Genomic DNA, 18,417 nt, shown 5'->3' on the forward strand with positions numbered 1-18,417 from the left:
GCAAAGGTACGCTTGTTGTTGTTGTTGTTCGTCCTAGAAAGAAAACAAACGTGTGTTGATGTTCAATGACAGATGAGATCATTGGAGGGTCTTTTTTTTTATAAGGTGCCATTTGGACTTCATAACTTGTGAAAAATAAATTGTTGATTAATCTATATTTTAATGTTCTATTATATAAAGGACATATCTAGCTTGCTGAAAAACATAGTGGTCGAGCTCAGGCACCTACATTTTATTTTATTTAGAATACCCTCTGTAGTTGAATAGGGCGAGTGTCTCCAGAACAGAGTGGACACTAACAGGGTGGACACTAACAGGGTGGACACTAACAGGGTGGACACTAACAGGGTGGACATTTTGAGTTAAAGTTAGCCTTTAGCCTGCCTGTGTTAGCATAATGCCTAGAATGACCATGAATACTTGATGAGGAATCTAATTTGCACTAAATACTTTTTTTGAAATTATTCAATTTGATTGATCTCCTCAATATTTAGGCATAACAGGGTGGACACGTTATGGTCAACCACATTAAACTCACTGGATAAAAACATAAAAATCAGATGGTAAAAGAGGTAGAAAATCACACAGCTTACCACATTTGAAATCCCCTCCACTGATGTGATGTCACCTCATGAGAGTGATGTGATTGAGAAATATGGTTTTCTTTTAAAAGGGACATTAACACAGCATAACAGGGTGGACAGTGATCGCAGGGACAAGCAATATTGTAAGCAAAACCTTATTTTTTTGTACAAAATAAAAAAGAAAAGGATAAAAACTATATTTGATTTCAATAGATATTGATCAGGAAAATGAAATAATAATAACATATTTGGAAATGTATATGTTTTTAATAGTTATTTTTTGGATTGAAGTTGAATGAACAACACTGGGGACATCCCAAATCCCATTTACATCTTTAACCAAAGCTTTTAAAATGTAGAAAACAACAACTTAGAAGCCCATATCATTGTATTCATAATAAATAACAATTGACTATACATGAAAAACCTAATGGAATTAGTATTTGTCCAAATTTAGACAAAATACAACATGATTTAGTACTGGGGACGGAAAAGGCACCGTATAAAAAAATGACCCTGGAGTGTTGTTGATGACATTGTGATTGTGTCCACAACTACAGGTGGGGGAGGTGGTGTCAGTGTCAGTATGGAGAACACCGGGTACTGCGACGGGAGCTACGACAGCCTCCACAGCGCGACCAGCGACGACGAGGACTTGGTGGACATCGCCGGCGCCACGCTGGACTTCACCCACACCGACGATGACGTGCCTCCTCTGGACCGCGACTTCAGCTCAGGTACTTCTTCTTCTTCTTTTCGTCTCTCTGAAGCGTGGTGGTTATAGGACAGTTTCCCCCATTTCTTGACACAGTCCTTTGCATTCTTGTTGAACACTGCAAAGTCTTCTGAGCTGCAGGGGTTGTTGGGTAGTAAGAGGGCAGACAGAGGCAGTGCTCCTCCATAGTCTGGTCTGCTCCTCCACGTTCACAGGTGGTTGGGCCACTGGGCCGGTCTTGTAGCCCCCCCCCCAAACCAGAGCAGCCCTGGGTCGTCCTGTTGTCCACTGAGCCCATCATGGTGCTCAGGCAAGCGGCCTCTCTACCAAGGCACATCATGCGGGGACAGTCGAACACTTTTTGGACCTAATTTGAACCATATTTTCTGTCCCTGAATGGGAGAATAGTAGTCGTGGTTTAAGAGTTAAGTGTAGTGTAGAGAGGAGTTAATTCACTAAGCATGTTTGTCCTCAAATGTTTGATTGGATCATATAATAATGCATAATTGCAGTTGCAAGTGTCTGCTCTATTTCCACTAAGATACATTATTTTCATAAATGATTTGCAAGGGGGGGGGGGATAGGATACAGTCTTGTGCTAAAACCCAATCATGAAGTTGCTTACAGTGTCAGTTGATTCGCTGGCGACATGATGTTCTCTGATATGCTATCTCCTCCTCTCAGTCTTGACTGTGTCATGTGTTTGTGGTCATGCCGTGTCTTAGCCTTGTAGAGAGGCTCCAGAGCACCTAAGCTTCTCCTAGCTATGTACATCTCTGTGTAGCTGCCTAGCTATGTTCATCTCTGTGTAGCTGCCTAGCTATGTACATCTCTGTGTAGCTGCCTAGCTATGTACATCTCTGTGTAGCTGCCTAGCTATGTACATCTCTGTGTAGCTGCCTAGCTATGTACATCTCTGTGTAGCTGCCTAGCTATGTACATCTCTGTGTAGCTGCCTAGCTATGTACATCTCTGTGTAGCTGCCTAGCTATGTACATCTCTGTGTAGCTGCCTAGCTATGTACATCTCTGTGTAGCTGCCTTTGTGGTGAAGAAGTAAAGGAATGGTATATGGCCTGTAGTGTATTCAGTAATGGAGTCAAGGTCAACCCCTGTCTGAATTTCTGGCTGGTCTCAGATCTCTCAGTTCTTGTCAGTTATAGGACGACTATTGTTGTCTGTGATTACCCTTCTCGCTGCTTGGTGATACACAGCAATGCTTTGACAATCAGTTAACCTGTAAACTCAGTCAATCATCAGTTTGATGCAGACACAGATGCCTGACACTGGAATCAATGGAATATTCTTAATGGTGCAAAGGCGCAAGCAAAGTGTTTCAAATGCTGTTGAGCCCAGCGCTGGTTGGATGTAACGGAGTACAGCCAATACAGCCATGAGGTCGACTAGGCCTCTGTTCTATCCTATAGCAACAGTTCCCAAACTTGGGGTTGGGGCTTGGGTCCCCTGAGAAAATAAAACCAACCTCCATGATCTGATTAAAAAAAGAAAATTTTGATTTTGTTTGAAGGCAAAACATTGTTGGTGTATTGCACCTCCTGTAGCCTATATTGCAGTGTTTTGGGGTTCAATTTCAACCAATTAGAGCATGTTTGAGAATACTCTTGGACGTTATATTATTATGCGTTGGCACAGACCACAATGACGTTGTCAGGGTCACAGACAGGAAATGATTGATGGCAATTTGGGGTCACAAGCCAAAAACATTTGGCAAGCAAACCAGTCTGCTCTCTGGCCTGAACCCTGACATCTCCCCTCCTGGGACCCTGCGCACACACAGGAACTAGCAACAGATTCATAGTTATGTTTTCTTTTTACAGGGAAGGTCTTACTGAGACCCTGTCACGTCTGTCGTGTTGTAGTAGAACCGTGTGTGTGAAGGGAACAGGGTCAGAGTCATTGCTGCCTGGAGACCAGTGATGTCACAATTAGGCCACACCCCCAAGGACTGTTTTCAGCATTCTCTTCCTTGTCCAAGTGTTGTTCTTTTCACCCCTCCTCCTTATGGTCGGAAAGTACCTCTATTCAGATGGATGGAAAAACACAAACTGCTCTTGTTCACAAACTGCTCATTACTTATAATACATACTTATAGCACCTTTGAGTTTATTGGTGAGTTGCTTGCTACAGCTTTAAAATAATGATTTGGAATTGTTCCTCCATGGCAAATGTGTGAAGTGTGTGGCCAATCAAGTGACTAAGATCTGCCTCCTCAACTCCAGTGTTGTGGCCTCCTTAGGGTGATATCATCTGTCAATGATTAGACCAGACCCATACAGGACACACCCATACAGCAACAAAGCTATGGAAAGGCTGTGTACCTCGCAGGGTCAGCTCAGGTTGTGGGGAGTGGAAGGAAGGAGTGGTCCAGAGAGGTAGAGAGAGAGAGAGAGAGAGGTAGAGAGGTAGAGAGGTAGAGAGGTAGAGAGGTAGAGAGGTAGAGAGGTAGAGAGAGAGAGAGAGGTAGAGGTAGAGGTAGAGAGGTAGAGAGAGGGAGAGAGGGAGAGAGAGAGAGAGGGAGAGAGGGAGAGAGGGGAGAGGGAGAGGGAGAGAGAGAGAGCGAGAGAGAGAGAGAGAGAGAGAGAGAGAGAGAGAGAGAGAGAGAGAGAGAGAGAAGCGTTTGTTCAGGGGAGGTAGAGATAGAAAGGTGTGTGTGTGGGGGGGGTCAGTCACGGGAGGTAAACTGAGGTAGAAGGAGAGCACATACCACTGTTGCCATGGAGATCTACTTGTCTGGTTGTTGTTACCATGGAGATCTAGTTGTCTAGTTGTTGTTAGCGGCCTGGTGGTTCGGTACGCTGACGTCGCTTCCCACAGCAGCCAGACCACATCGGGGTCAGAGTTCACCACCCTCGTACTGCTGAAAAGAGATGTGAAACATACAGGGGGAACTGAGAGTGAGTGTGTGAGTGTGTGTGGTGTGTGTGTGTGTGTGTGTGTGTGTGTGTGTGTGTGTGTGTGAGCGCGCGTGTGAGAGATTGTGAATCATCTGAATCATTCCTCCTTCTGGGAGGAAGTTTCCAGAACATCTCCTGTACAGCATGAGCTGTTTATCCGTGGATGTTATGACCACCGTTCCTGTTCCCTGTTGACCCCCAATCACCCCCCCCACCCCCCTCCTCCTCCTCCTCCTCCTCCTCCATCCACCACCCTCCCCCCTCCTCTCCTCCTCCTCCCCCTCCTCCCCCTCTCCCCACTCAGCCAGTCTCTTCTTCTCTCTTGCGACATCACCCTTACTGGAACATGACCTACTGTAGCAACAACAGCCTCAAGGTTCTCTGGAACTCTCTGACTCAAATGTGGGCCGACTTCCCCCTCCGGCTCTAACCACTTCCTAGACTAACCACTTCCTAGGCTTTATATATCTAAACCTTATATATCTAGACTTTAGATATCTAGACTTTAGATATCTAGACTTTATATATCGGAAAAGAGACTGCAGTGACAGTCCAACGGGGCTTTGGGGGTAGAGCGATCAACACATTGATTGAGTGTAATTTTGGTTCATCTATTATGGAGAAGCCCTAACCCTAACCCTATATTCGTATTGTTAAGTCTTCAGATTATAGCTTCTGTGTATTTCTGCACTCGTCTCGAGTACAAACAGTAGGGCTGGAGAGGAAGTCGGTTCACGTGAGAAGAAGGAGTAGAAGGAGTATGGAAATGGAAATGGAACAGGAGGACCAGACCTCCCAGTTTTTCTCAGGACGCCCCAGCCTGCCTGCCTGTCTGTCAGCCAGTGAGAGGGCAGCCAGGGTCACGGTGCCTATGTCACAGCCACCGACTCGTTACGCAGGAACTACCCTCCTCGGCCAATAAGACTTCCCCGGAACAACCCAGATCAGGGAAGGATCCTCCAGTTTCTCTCCATTCAGCCAGTGGTTGGGATTGAGAGGTAGAATGGATTGGGAATACTGGGGGAAGAAGGCCGATGAGAAGAAGGTGTTAATGGAGGACGGTAAGATGCTTGTAGAACTAGCTCTGGGATATGACAGGGCACTTCTGTGTGGAACGTTTTACTCTAAAACTCTGCTTGGATAGCTGCTTCCTCCCTCCATGTGTTGAATGTAGTGGAAACTGTAAAAGCTTCAACAACAACAACACATTTGTGTTCTGGACTGACAAAACCAAAATTGAACATTTTGGACACAACCAAAGAAGGTATGTTTGGAGAAAAAAGAGTGAAGCATTTGTAGAGAAGAACACCTTGCCAACTGTTAAGCATGGAGGTGGATCCATAGCTCAAAATCAACCATGAAGTACCTCCAGGAAAGATGGATGAAGGTTTTGGAATGGCCATCACAGTCCCCAGACTTGAATATTATGGAGATCTCAAACATGCCGTGTATGCAAGAAGGCCAAAGAATATTTCTGGGCTAGAGGTGTTCTGCCAGGAAGAATGGGGAAAAATTATATTCTAAAAATGTAAAGACTCTTAGCTGGGTACAGGAAGCGTTTGCAAGCTGTTAGTTACAAAGCTGACAGGGTTTTTCCCAGTTTTTTCTTTCCTTGTTTTATTATTTTGACACTGTAAACGAGTGTATGTAGGCTAAACTGCAAAATGTGATGAAATGTGTCATGTTTGTACTTTGTACCATTTAGAGGTTAGGTTTGCTTCTTTTCACTTAGATATTCATTGTAAAAGGCATTTTGACTAGGGGTGCCCCTCCACTGTATTTTCTTACCCTATAATACATTTCAGGGGATAGGGGATACTGTACTGTATTATTGCGATATTGCCATCCATATTGTGCAACCTTAGTTCAAACCTTTTTGTGTTAGTAAGGTGTGTGTGTGTGTGCACGTGTCAGTCTTTTCAGTTTTCAGTCATAGCCTACAGTCTTTCTGTGGCGTCTTCATGGCCAGTGTTGTCTATTTAACAGGTCGTGACATTAGAATGATATGGTTCTATCTCCGTTTAGAATGATAAGGTTCTATCTCCGTTTAGAATGATAAGGTTCTATCTCCGTTTAGAATGATAAGGTTCTATCTCAGTTTAGAATGATAAGGTTCTATCTCCGTTTAGAATGATAAGGTTCTATCTCCGTCTAGGGCAGTTCAGAGATATTGAGCGTCAAAGTTTTTACATTCCATTATGTTCTGTGAGATGGAACCTTTGTATTTTATTAATTACTAACTCAAAAATGTCAACATTTTAAAAATAACACCACACAGGCATTAATAAACACCTAACGGATCAGATTATGTGAAAAACTCAATTCTGACAAAAATGGAGATAGAACCTTATAATTCTAACCTCACGAGATTACTACCATGTAGACTCTGTGACGCAGGCCTCAGGTCACGGGACCTTCAGTGTTTAGGATACAAAGGTCTGTGTACCAGGAGAGACGTCTCCCTCCGCCAGCCTCTCCTGGTGGCTTAGGCAGTAGGAACCATGTGATGACTACAGTGTGTAGCCTAGTTGTAGTGTGTAGTTCATGTATTAGATTATACCATGGAGTCCATTACCCAGAGCTCTCTGGCTCTCTGGCTCTCTGTCTCTCTCTCTCTCTGTCTCTCTCTGTCTCTCTGTCTCTCTCTCTGTCTCTCTCTCTGTCTCTCTGTCTCTCTGTCTCTGTCTCTCCCTCTGTCTCTGTGTGTAGTTCATGTATTAGATTATACCATGGAGTCCATTACCCAGGGCGCTCTCTCTCTCTCTCTCTCTCTCTCTCTCTCTCTCTCTCTCTCTCTCTCTCTCTCTCTCTCTCTCTCTCTCTCTCTCTCTCTCTCTGTCTCTCTCTCTGTGTGTGTAGTTGTAGTGTGTAGTTCATGTATTAGATTATACCATGGAGTCCATTACCCAGGGCTCTCTGGTGGTCATGTGATTGTCAGTGTCTTTGATACAAAGGTCAGGGGGGAGACAGACAGTAGACACTATGGGAGGACAGCAGCTCCCACAACATCTTTATCACCCGCTGTGCTGGAGCTAGCCTAGGAATGTCAAGGGGCTAGGCTCACTGGTGCTTGTGTTTCTTAGTTGAGCTTGTAGTGGGATCCAGAGTCCATTTCTCTCTCTCTCTCACTCGCTCTCTCTGTCTCTCTGTCTCTCTCTCTCTCTCTCTACCTCTCTCTCTCTCCCTCTCTCTCCCTCTCTCTCTCTCTGTCTCTCTCTGTCTCTCTCTCTCTCTCTCTCTCTCTCTACCTCTCTCTCTCTCCCTCTCTCTCTCTCTCTCTCTCTGTCTCTCTGTCTCTCTCTCTCTCTCTCGCTCTCTCTCTTGCTCTACCTCTCTCTCTCTCTCTCTCTACCTCTCTCTCTCTCTCTCGCTCTCTCTCTCTCTCTCTCTCTCTCTCTCTCTCTCTCTCTCTCTCTCTCTCTCTCTCTCTGTGTGTGTGTGTCATAGTGTTTGACTGGTTTGGGCCAGCCCTATGTTTTCCTCCCCTAAGAACCAGTCTGACTCGACAGATTATCTGAGGTATTTAAACCCAGCTGATACAAAGCACCCCTGTTGATATGGAAATATTTGCTCTGTTTGAAGAATGTTTGCTTAAAGGCTCTCTCTCCTCTCTCTCTCCTACAGTAATAAGGCTGAGGAGAGCTTGTTCTTCCAAAAATCATATTATTCATATCATTCCAACCGTAATCTAGGCCTATTGTAGACTAGAGCATGTTAGAGGAGAACTTAACATGAGACAGCATTACGCACAATCTTACGTTAAAAGATTTTGTATATCAATCTGCGTTGTGAGTTGTGTTGTGGAATGGCCTTGAGGAAAAGCTCCAAAGTGTACTAATGAACTGCAATTTAAAAGAATGTATAAGAATGATATCCTTTCTAGATACAACATGGAAGAGACAGGACATGCCATTTGCGAAAATTAGTGTATGATAGTTTGCATTGTGTGTATTTGAATTTGAATGACAACATTGAGCCTGTGTCTCTCTGCGTGTCTCTGCACACTAGGCTCAATAAAGTTTTGTTTCGGTCGTAGCCAGCAGGAAGTGTTGACAAACATGCTGATGAATGACACGGTGCTTTGTGGGAATGACCAAGCTCGTTCCACTGGGGACGCTATTGTGTGTCGCACAAAAAGCTTCGATCAGAAGGCCTTGCTGTGGCTTCCTGTGGCCATTTCCTGCCATGACGGAGATATTTTAGTTTGGCCGTTGTTGTTATTTGGTGTTTATTGTTGTCGGTAGCAACTCTGTCCCGGCTCTTTTGTTTTGTCTTGAGAAATGTGGTTAAAGTCAATCTCATAGACATGAGCCTTTCTCTACCGTACAGTAGCTCACAGTACAGCTCATTCTCTCTGAGGTCACAATGCACATTCTCTGCTGAGGCTTTCTCTGTATCGATGGCCGATCACAATAGTGGAGCTGATTAAACCACCAGTTTCTCAAGGTGTGTGCGTGAGTGAGTGTGTGTGTGTGTGTGTGAGAGTGTGAGTGAGTGTGTGTGTGTGAGAGTGTGAGTGTGTGTGCGTGAGTGAGTGTGTGTGCATGAGTGTGTGTGTGTGTGTGTGTGTGTGTGTGTGTGTGTGTGTGTGTGAGAGTGTGAGTGAGTGTGTGTGTGTGTGAGAGTGTGAGTGTGTGTGCGTGAGTGAGTGTGTGTGCGTGAGTGAGTGTGTGTGCATGAGTGTGTGTGTGTGTGCGTGCGCGTGTGCGAGTGCGTGTGTGCGAGAGAGCGTGTGTAACCAGTGGTCCCCTGTCTCTCCCTCCCAGGCTCCGGCGGGTATGAGGAGTACAGTAACGGGAACGTCAGAGGAGCCGGGATGAACGGGACCGGGAACAGCCGGCTGATGGATCTCCTGGACGAGCCGGTACCGAGGGTGGGGACCTACGAGGACTTCAACACCATCGACTGGGTCAGAGAGAAGGGCAAGGACCGCGACCGCCACAGAGAGGTGTGTGTGTGTGTGTGTGTGTGTGTGTGTGTGTTTCAAACACGGTCAAAACAAGTATGGTCAAGGTCTCACTTTAGTGTCGGACCATAGGGCCCAGTTGTTCAAAACTTTTCATCTGGGTCAGAATGACCCTGATTCTTTTTTGCTATCCAGCATCAGATCCAGGATCAGATCTTATCTGGCTGGTTTGGAGACGTAGAGGGGAAAGCAGCCAGCTGTGATCCTGCATAGAACAAAATCAGAAAAAAATCATTCCGATCCAGATTAAAAGTTTTGAACTAGCGGTCCCAGACGACCAGGGGATGACCAGCAGGCTGTTGGAGGTTGAGAATGGAAGGGCGGATTGGAACGTGTGTTTGATACCACCGATTCTGTATCTACCAGCCTTCCCCTGCTGGACATGTGTATAACTAAGACAACAAGATCAATTGAATATCTAATCCGTTCTCTCTAAGACCTCTTCTTCAACCTAGGAATGTATTAATGTGGAACCCCTACCTCTCTATTTACCTGCCCTCCTATACCCTCTCTTTTTCTCCTTCTTGCTTTCTCTCTCTCTCTCTCTCTCTCTCTCTCTCTCTCTCTCTCTCTCTCTCTCTCTCTCTCCTCCCTCCCTCCCTCCCTCTCTCTCTCTCTCTCTCTCCTCTCTCTCTCTCTCTCTCTCTCTCTCTCTCTCTCTCTCTCTCTCTCTCTCTCTCCCCTCCCTCTCTCTCTCTCTCTCTCTCTCTCTTTTTCTCCTTCTTGCTTTCTCTCTCTCTCTCTCTCTCTCTCTCTCTCTCTCTCTCCCCTCCCTCTCTCTCTCTCTCTCTCTCTCTTTCTCTTCTTGCTTTCCCGCTCTCTCTCTCCCTCTCTCTCTCTCTCCTCCCTCCCTCTCTCTCTCTCTCTTTTCTCCTTCTTGCTTTCTCTCTCTCTCTCTCTCTCTCTCTCTCTCTCTCTCCTCTCTCTCTCTCTCTCTCTCTCTCTAGATCACCAGTCAGAGTAAGACGTCCACGTGGGCTCTGCTCCTCAGTGTCAGTGACGCCTTCTCCGGCTGGCTGCTCATGCTGCTGATAGGACTCATGTCAGGTCAGTCACTAGGGGGCGCCGTCGCCACAGGAACACTCCATCTCCCTGTCTCTTCTCTCCCTTCAGCTGATGCCTGCTCTCTGCTTCCTCTGGCTACTGGTTTATATATGCGGTGTAGGGTCGTCTGTGGTTCTCTCTGCTAATGTGGAACCCCTACCTGTCCATCTACCTGTCCATCTACCTGTCCATCTACCTGTCCATCTACCTGTCCGTCTACCTGTCCATCTACCTGTCCATCTACCTGTCCGTCTACCTGTCCGTCTACCTGTCGTCTACCTGTCTATCTACCTGTCTATCTACCTGTCCATCTACCTGTCTATCTACCTGTCTATCTACCTGTCTATCTACCTGTCCATCTACCTGTCCGTTACCTGTCCTGTCTACCTGTCCGTCTACCTGTCCGTCTACCTGTCCGTCTACCTGTCCTCCTCTACCTGTCCATCTACCTGTCCATCTACCTGTCCGTCTACCTGTCCATCTACCTGTCCATCTACCTGTCCTCCTCTACCTGTCCATCTACCTCATCGTTTCTCAACGGGGCGTTCAGACAACATCGGGGGGCGCTGGAACAAATATTTTTTAAAGTGTGGCGTTGAGGTGTTCTTGGGGGGCGTTCTCGCATAAGTATTTTTCTCATGAAAAACAGCTGTGTTATTACGGGCACATTCGTAAATGCACGAACGTCAGTTCGCTCGGACAAACCGTGTTTTCAGTCAGAGCACCCATCTCTGAGCGCTCTGAACTTGGCCGGGCTCTGTGATGCAGACACACGTAGCGCAGCGCCCCAAAAAATAAAAGTGAGAGTGTCATCAAGAAGATGAAGCTAAAAACTCAGCTAGCAAAGGCAGAGCTTTTGATAGTTTCCAATGTGTCTGGGTAAGCTGCATTGTAGAAGAATCTTGACAGTTCATGTACAGTGCAGAAATTGCAATACTATGCTACGATAGAAAGAACCCCGGTTCATCCCATCTGTAACATCATGTTGACCAATGCCCAACTTCTATGAGTGTTTTCCTTGTCGGCTATGCTTGAGTGACATATGTTTCAGTTTGTGGGCTCATTGTAATTGTTGCGTTCGCTTCGTTCGCTTCCTTTCAATACAGCTTATTTAATTTAGTTAAAATGAGTGCTAATACCATACCACCATACCAGAACATCACAGCAGGAACAACCTATCTCAAAAAGCGATCGTAATAAACCAGTCCTGAAAGTTCTCTGTCGCTTACCAATAATCGAACCTAGAGAAATCAGCTACGAATGTCCCCTCCCCTCGCAGGTTCATCATAGTATATTACATAAATGTGTTACTGTAAGTGTTGTTGTGGATGTTATCCCTAGTGCCATTCTGAGGTTAGCATTGCGATGTGTTTGCAAACTAAAATATACGATCGCTTTTTTGTGATATGTTGCTCCTCTTGTGATGTCCTGGAAACGAACGCATCAGCTGCAGCGTCTTTTGTATTGATCAGCTGTCATCAGTGTTATTACGGGTACGTTCGTAAATGCACGAACGGTCAGTTCGCTCGGACAAAACCGTGTTTTCAGTCAGAGCGCCCATCTCTGAGCGCTCCCAGAGCGCAGAGCTCTGAACTTTGGAACTTTTGATATGTTTTGATATGAGAAATTCGAAGTGGTCAGTTTATGAAAATAATACCATAGAATACTAAATAAATATTAAAATAATAGCCCCCTAGCGTTTGCCGCCATATTGTGACCCCCCCCCCCCCCCCCCCCAAAGTCCAATAAAAAATGAATAAATATTAGCATCATAAAACAGCAATTTGGAGAAATGCAACACCAGCACACTTAAAAAAAACTAACAATGTTAGTTGTAATGTACAGTTTTGTAGCCTACTGTTTGTTCTGCATCGGACATGTGTGAAATTGCTGCTGTTCCGTAGCAGTCTGTTTGTATTCTCTGATGTTGTCTGAGTTTGTTTAACACTCAGAAACAGCATTTTTATTCACATTCACATGGCTTTTCTGCTCTCTGGTAAACTAATGATAATGATATTCCAACTGCCCAGTTAAATCCAATCTATTATTTGGCATTCAGTGACATGCTTTTTAAATTATATAACACAGAATATTAGTCAACATTAATATTTAGGGAAGAAAATAAGCCTACTTTTTTTGATGGGGGGGGCGGTAAGAGGCCTGGATAATGGACAGGGGGGCGCTGGCCCAAAAAAGGTTGGGAACCACTGATCTACCTGTTCATCTACCTGTCTATCTACCTGTCTATCTACCTGTCTATCTACCTGTCTATCTACCTGTCCATCTACCTCCTCTACCCCTCTTCTTTTTCTCCCTCTCTCTTTCTCTTCTTCTTCCTACAAAATGGCATTCCTCTGTTCATCCCCTGTTCCATATGATCTTCTATCCCCCCCCATGCAGCTGTGTTGAGATGGAGGTTCATGTTGACCTGTACCTGTCTGCAGGGTTCCCACGGGTCCTTGAAATCCTTGAAAGTTTGTGAATTTGAGAAGAAAAAAAAATCAAGGTCTTAAAAGTTTTTGAAAATAGACATGGGTCATTGAAAGTGCTTGAATTCCCCTCTCTCTCTCTAAAAAAGTAAAGTAAATAAGTCTCTGTATTGCTTAACTTGACACATATTTCACAACATTTGTTTTGCTGTGCTGTGGTAGAGAAGGCAAGAGACCATCTAGTGTTCACACATTCAAGCCTCTCTTTTTCAATGTTGTCTGTGAGCGGATAGTTCCTATTATATAAATTCTCATCTCGGTCTGTCTCAAACTACGCCGTGTTGGGTCCTTGAATTTGAGGGAATTGAGTCTTGAAAGTCCTTGAAAGGTGCTTGGATGTGATGTTTCAGAAGGTGTTGGGAACCCTGTGTCTGTCTCACCATGCAGCTGTGTTGAGACGGAGGTTCATGTTGACCTGTCTGTCTGTCTCTACCTGTCTGTCTCCCCATGCAGCTGTGTTAAGATGGAGGTTCATGTTGACCTCTACCTGCCCTCCCCCCCCCTCCCCCCCCCCACGTGCAGGTGCTCTGGCGGGAGGCATCGACATCTCCGCCCATTGGCTGACGGACCTGAAGGAGGGCGTGTGTCTGAACGGGTTCTGGTACAACCACGAGCACTGCTGCTGGACCAGCAACCAGACCACCTTCCAGCAGATGGACCGGTGTCCTCACTGGAGGAGCTGGGCGGAGCTGATCGCTGGGACCTCCGAGGTAGGGCCCGCACACACGCACACACACACACACACACACGCACACACACACACGCACGCGCACACACACACTGGAGGAGCTGGGCCGAGCTGATCGCTGGGACCTCCGAGGTAGGGCACACACACACACACACGCACACACACACACCTGGACAGGTGTCCTCACTGGAGGAGCTGGGCCGAGCTGGTCGCTGGGACCTCCGAGGTGGGGCACGCACACACACACACACACACACGCACGCACACACACACACACACACAAGTGTCCTCACTGGAGGAGCTGGGCGGAGCTGATCGCTGGGACCTCCGAGGTGGGGCACACACACACACACACGCACACACACACGCACGCACACGCGCACGCGCACGCGCACTCGCACTCGCACTCGCACACGCACGCACAAACGTACCAAAGGTGTCCAAAACCTCTTTAGAGACCTATGCATTAAGAATGTGCCACCATATCTTCACACATAGCTGCTGCTGCCACACACACACACACACACACACTCACACTCGCACACACACACACACACACACACACACACACACACACACACTCACACACTCGCACACACACACACACACACACACACACACACACACACACGCACACACACACACACACGCACACACATGCTCCCGACTTCTGTCTCATTCTGCCAGTGAGGGGCCACAGGGCTGCTCAGGTTATTCCAGTTGACTTTGCTGGATTCAACTGGATGCAGCTGGATTTAGCAGTGGGTCTGCGCCCTCTAGTGGTTAAGTAAAGGTATTACCTGCATATGTCATTCTTCTAGCTAGATTGTAGGAGTGTTGTACTGACTCCGTTCCTCCCCGTGTGTCCTGTAGGGGGCGTTTGCGTACGTAGTCAACTACCTGATGTACATCTGGTGGGCCCTGCTGTTCTCCTTCCTGGCTGTCGTCCTGGTCAGGGCCTTCGCCCCTATGCCTGCGGGTCTGGGATCCCTGAGGTAAGACCACACACACACACACACACCACACACACACACACACACACACACACACACACAGACACACGTAAGCACCTAGAACCACACACACACACACACACACACACACACACACACACACACACACACACACAGACACGTAAGCACCTAGAACCACACACACACACACACACACAGAGACTTGAGGAGGTCTACAATTAGTTTTCTGTGGTCTTGACTGGTTTTCTTTAGATTTTTAAAGGCAGGCCTTAACATTTATCCACAGGTACTATATACTCCTCCAATTGACTCAAACGATGTTTTGAGTTACGAAGCTTCTAAAGCCGTGGCGTCATTTTCTGGAACTTCCCAAGGCACAGTGAAATTAATGGTGTGTACGTAAAGTTCTGAGTGGGGCAGTCCCACTCATATTTTTCATTTTATTGACAGACACAGTAGAGATTTAGACAGGAAGGATGGGTGAGAGAGAGAGAGGAGGGATGACATGCAGGATATGTCCCCGGCCGGAATCGAACCGGGGACCCTGCGGTTACATGGTTACAACGCTTAACCCGCTACGCCACCTAAGCGCCCCTAGTGTACGTAAACTTCTGACCCACTGGAAATGGGATATAGTGAATCCTAAGTGAAATAATCTGTCTGTAAACAATTGTTGAAAAAATAACTCGTGTCACACGCAGAGTAGATGTCCTAACCGACTTGCCAAAAGCTGTTTGTGTTTGTTAACATGAAATTTGCGGAGTGGTTAAAGAAAATAGTTTCAACGACTTCCAACCTAAGTCTACGTAAACTTCCCACTCCAACTGTGTCAGAGTTCGTCTATTTTAAGCCGGAGGAGATCTGGAGAAAATAAACTGTCACAGTCAGTGGTTCGTTCTGGACAGAGAGAGGCAGCCAGGGGGGGTGGAGAGAGAGAAACAGAACGAGAGAGAGAGAGGGGGGGGATGGAGAGAGAGAGAAATAGAACGAGAGAGAGAGAGAGGGGGATGGAGAGAGAGAAACAGAACGAGAGAGAGAGAGAGGGGGATGGAGAGAGAGAAACAGAACGAGAGAGAGAGAGAGAGGGGGATGGAGAGAGAGAAACAGAACGAGAGAGAGAGAGAGGGGGGGATGGAGGCGAGAGAGAGAGAGAAATAGAACGAGAGAGAGGGGATGGAGAGAGAGAGAGAGAGGGGGATGGAGAGAGAGAAACAGAACGAGAGAGAGAGAGAGAGGGGGATGGAGTCGAGAAGTTTGGGGGTCTGTTTGAGAGAAGGTTAAAACAGTTGCAGCTGTCGCCACAATCGCTAGCATATTGACACTGGCAGACAGACGCGCCGCTGTCCATAACCATGTCTGTTTCCTCCACGCCGCCCTCGTGCCTTTTGTGTGTCATAACGTGTGTGCCATGATACACACACACACATATGTGCTTAAACAGTATTTATAGGTTTGTTTCCCTAACGTGAATAGGAATGGAAGGGGGGTCGATTTAAGGTCAACAGGGAAGCAAATCATGTTTTTATGCGTAGCCGTCGTTCTTGTCAGCAGTCACCCAGGCCGTAACCGAGGAGACTGAACAGCCCCTGCTGGGAAACCCCGGGGGAAACGCAGGGGCATATTCTGATTGGCTTGCTGTAGTTCTGTAGAATCCAATGTGGGAACAACATTGCAAAATCCTCCGAGGTCCTTTGGTCTTATATTCAATATGGGGATGTATGATTATATACTGTAGACATGCGTATGGGAACAACAAGACTTGATTGAGTGAAGTCCTGGCAGTTTGTATTCAGTAGGGATACGATTCTATTGTAAGTGTGTTATGTGTTTCGCAATGTTTTGGAACGCGGGTAGCTTTCACCCATCCATCCATCCATCCATCCATCCATCCCTCCACCCATCCTGTCTTTCACCCATCTATCTATCCATCCATCCATCCATCCACCCATCCTTTCTTTCATCCATTTATCTATCCATCCATCCATCCATCCCTCCACCCATCCTTTCTTTCACCCATCTATCTATCCATCCATCCATCCCTCCACCCATCCTTTCTTTCACCCATCCATCCATCCCTCCACCCATCCTGTCTTTCACCCATCTATCCATCCATCCCCTCATCTACTGTACACACCCACCCACCCTCCACTCCTAATCCTCCACCACCTCCAGCCCGACCTCCACCCCCACCTCTGCCTCTTCTCCCCCCCCAGATCAAGACCATCCTGAGTGGGTTCATCATCCGGGGCTACCTGGGCAAGTGGACCCTGGTGATCAAGACCATCACCCTGGTGCTGGCCGTGTCGTCTGGGCTGAGCCTGGGCAAGGAGGGGCCCCTGGTGCACGTGGCCTGTTGCTGCGGCAACATCCTCTGTCACCTCTTCACCAAGTACCGCCGGAACGAGGCCAAGCGCCGAGAGGTGAGGGGAGGAGAGAGGTGAGGGGAGGAGAGAGGAAGAAGAGGGGAGGAGAGAGGTGAGGGGAGGAGAGAGGTGAGGGGAGGAGAGAAGAAGAGGGGAGGAGAGAGGAAGAAGAGGGGAGGGGAGGAGAGAGGTGAGGGGAGGAGAGAGGATAAGAGGGGGAGGAGAGAGGAAGAGGGGGAGGAGAGAGGAAGAAGAGGGGAGGGGAGGAGAGAGGTGAGGGGAGGAGAGGAGAGAGGAAGAGGGGGAGGAGAGAGGTGAGGGGAGGAGAGAGGAAGAAGAGGGGAGGAGAGAGGAAGAAGAGGGGGAGGAGGAGGAGGAATAGAAAGGAACCTGTTATTGAAATGCGTTGTTTCTAAAGCTTCAGGGTGTTCAGAGTTGGAGTAAATCATTCAGTAACAAATGTGTGGCTCCGCCATTTCGTGACGTTATAATTATAAGGTTCTATCTCAATTTTTGTCAAAATTGAGTTTTTTACATAATCTGATCCATTAGGTGTTTATTAATGCCTGTGTGGTGTTATTTTTTAAATATTGAAATTTTTGAGTTAGTAATTCATAAAATACAAAGGTTCCATCTCACAAAACATAATGGAATGTAAAAACTTTGACGCTCAATATCTCTGAACTGCCCTAAACGGAGATAGAACCTTATCATTCTAAACGGAGATAGAACCTTATCATTCTAAACGGAGATAGAACCTTATCATTCTAAACGGAGATAGAACCTTATCATTCTAAACGGAGGTAGAACCTTATCATTCTAAACGGAGATAGAACCTTATCATTCTAAACGGAGATAGAACCATATCATTCTAAACGGAGATATAACCTTATCATTCTAAACGGAGATAGAACCTTATCATTCTAAACGGAGATAGAACCTTATCATTCTAAACGGAGATATAACCTTATCATTCTAAACGGAGATAGAACCTTATCATTCTAAACGGAGATAGAACCTTATCATTCTAAACGGAGATAGAACCTTCTCATTCTAAACGGAGATAGAACCTTATCATTCTAAACAGAGATAGAACCTTATCATTCTAAACGGAGATAGAACCTTATCATTCTAAACGGAGATAGAACCTTATCATTCTAAACGGAGATAGAACCTTATCATTCTAAACGGAGATAGAACCTTATCATTCTAAACGGAGATAGAACCTTATCATTCTAAACGGAGATAGAACCTTATCATTCTAAACGGAGATAGAACCTTATCATTCTAAACGGAGATAGAACCTTATCATTCTAAACGGAGATAGAACCTTATCATTCTAAACGGAGATAGAACCTTACCATTCTAAGCTCACGATATGTGATCCAAACTCGTTATGTCCAACCGCTCTTCCTGCAGGTGTTGTCTGCAGCTGCGGCGGTGGGCGTGTCCGTAGCCTTCGGAGCACCAATAGGAGGAGTCCTCTTCAGCCTGGAGGAGGTGAGGCCCCTCCCACTTACATCCATAACCAGGATCTGGCCAATCGGCTGCTTGCTCTTCCCAGCTTGTTTTTGACTTTGTTTGTACCAGAATAAATGAGCCTGAAGTTGTTGGTCTCAAGTTGCCTCTTCAACTCTTTGTGGTAGGGAGACGGGGGGGGAACAACCAACTACTCACCCC

General features: G+C 46.5%; 1 pseudogene across 1 annotated transcript; it reads left to right on the plus strand.

Annotated features, from left to right (window-relative positions):
* Positions 1–1,170: 1,170 nt before the first annotated feature.
* On the plus strand, positions 1,171–18,237 carry LOC308175526 (H(+)/Cl(-) exchange transporter 5-like; annotated as a pseudogene). The gene is made up of 7 exons: positions 1,171–1,321; positions 8,980–9,161; positions 10,127–10,226; positions 13,235–13,422; positions 14,274–14,395; positions 16,588–16,794; positions 18,157–18,237. The product of its transcript is annotated as a H(+)/Cl(-) exchange transporter 5-like (transcript).
* Positions 18,238–18,417: the final 180 nt, after the last annotated feature.

This window comes from Nansenia antarctica, assembly GCF_963989245.1.
Source record: "Nansenia antarctica genome assembly, contig: SCAFFOLD_517, whole genome shotgun sequence".
NCBI lineage: Eukaryota > Metazoa > Chordata > Actinopteri > Argentiniformes > Microstomatidae > Nansenia > Nansenia antarctica.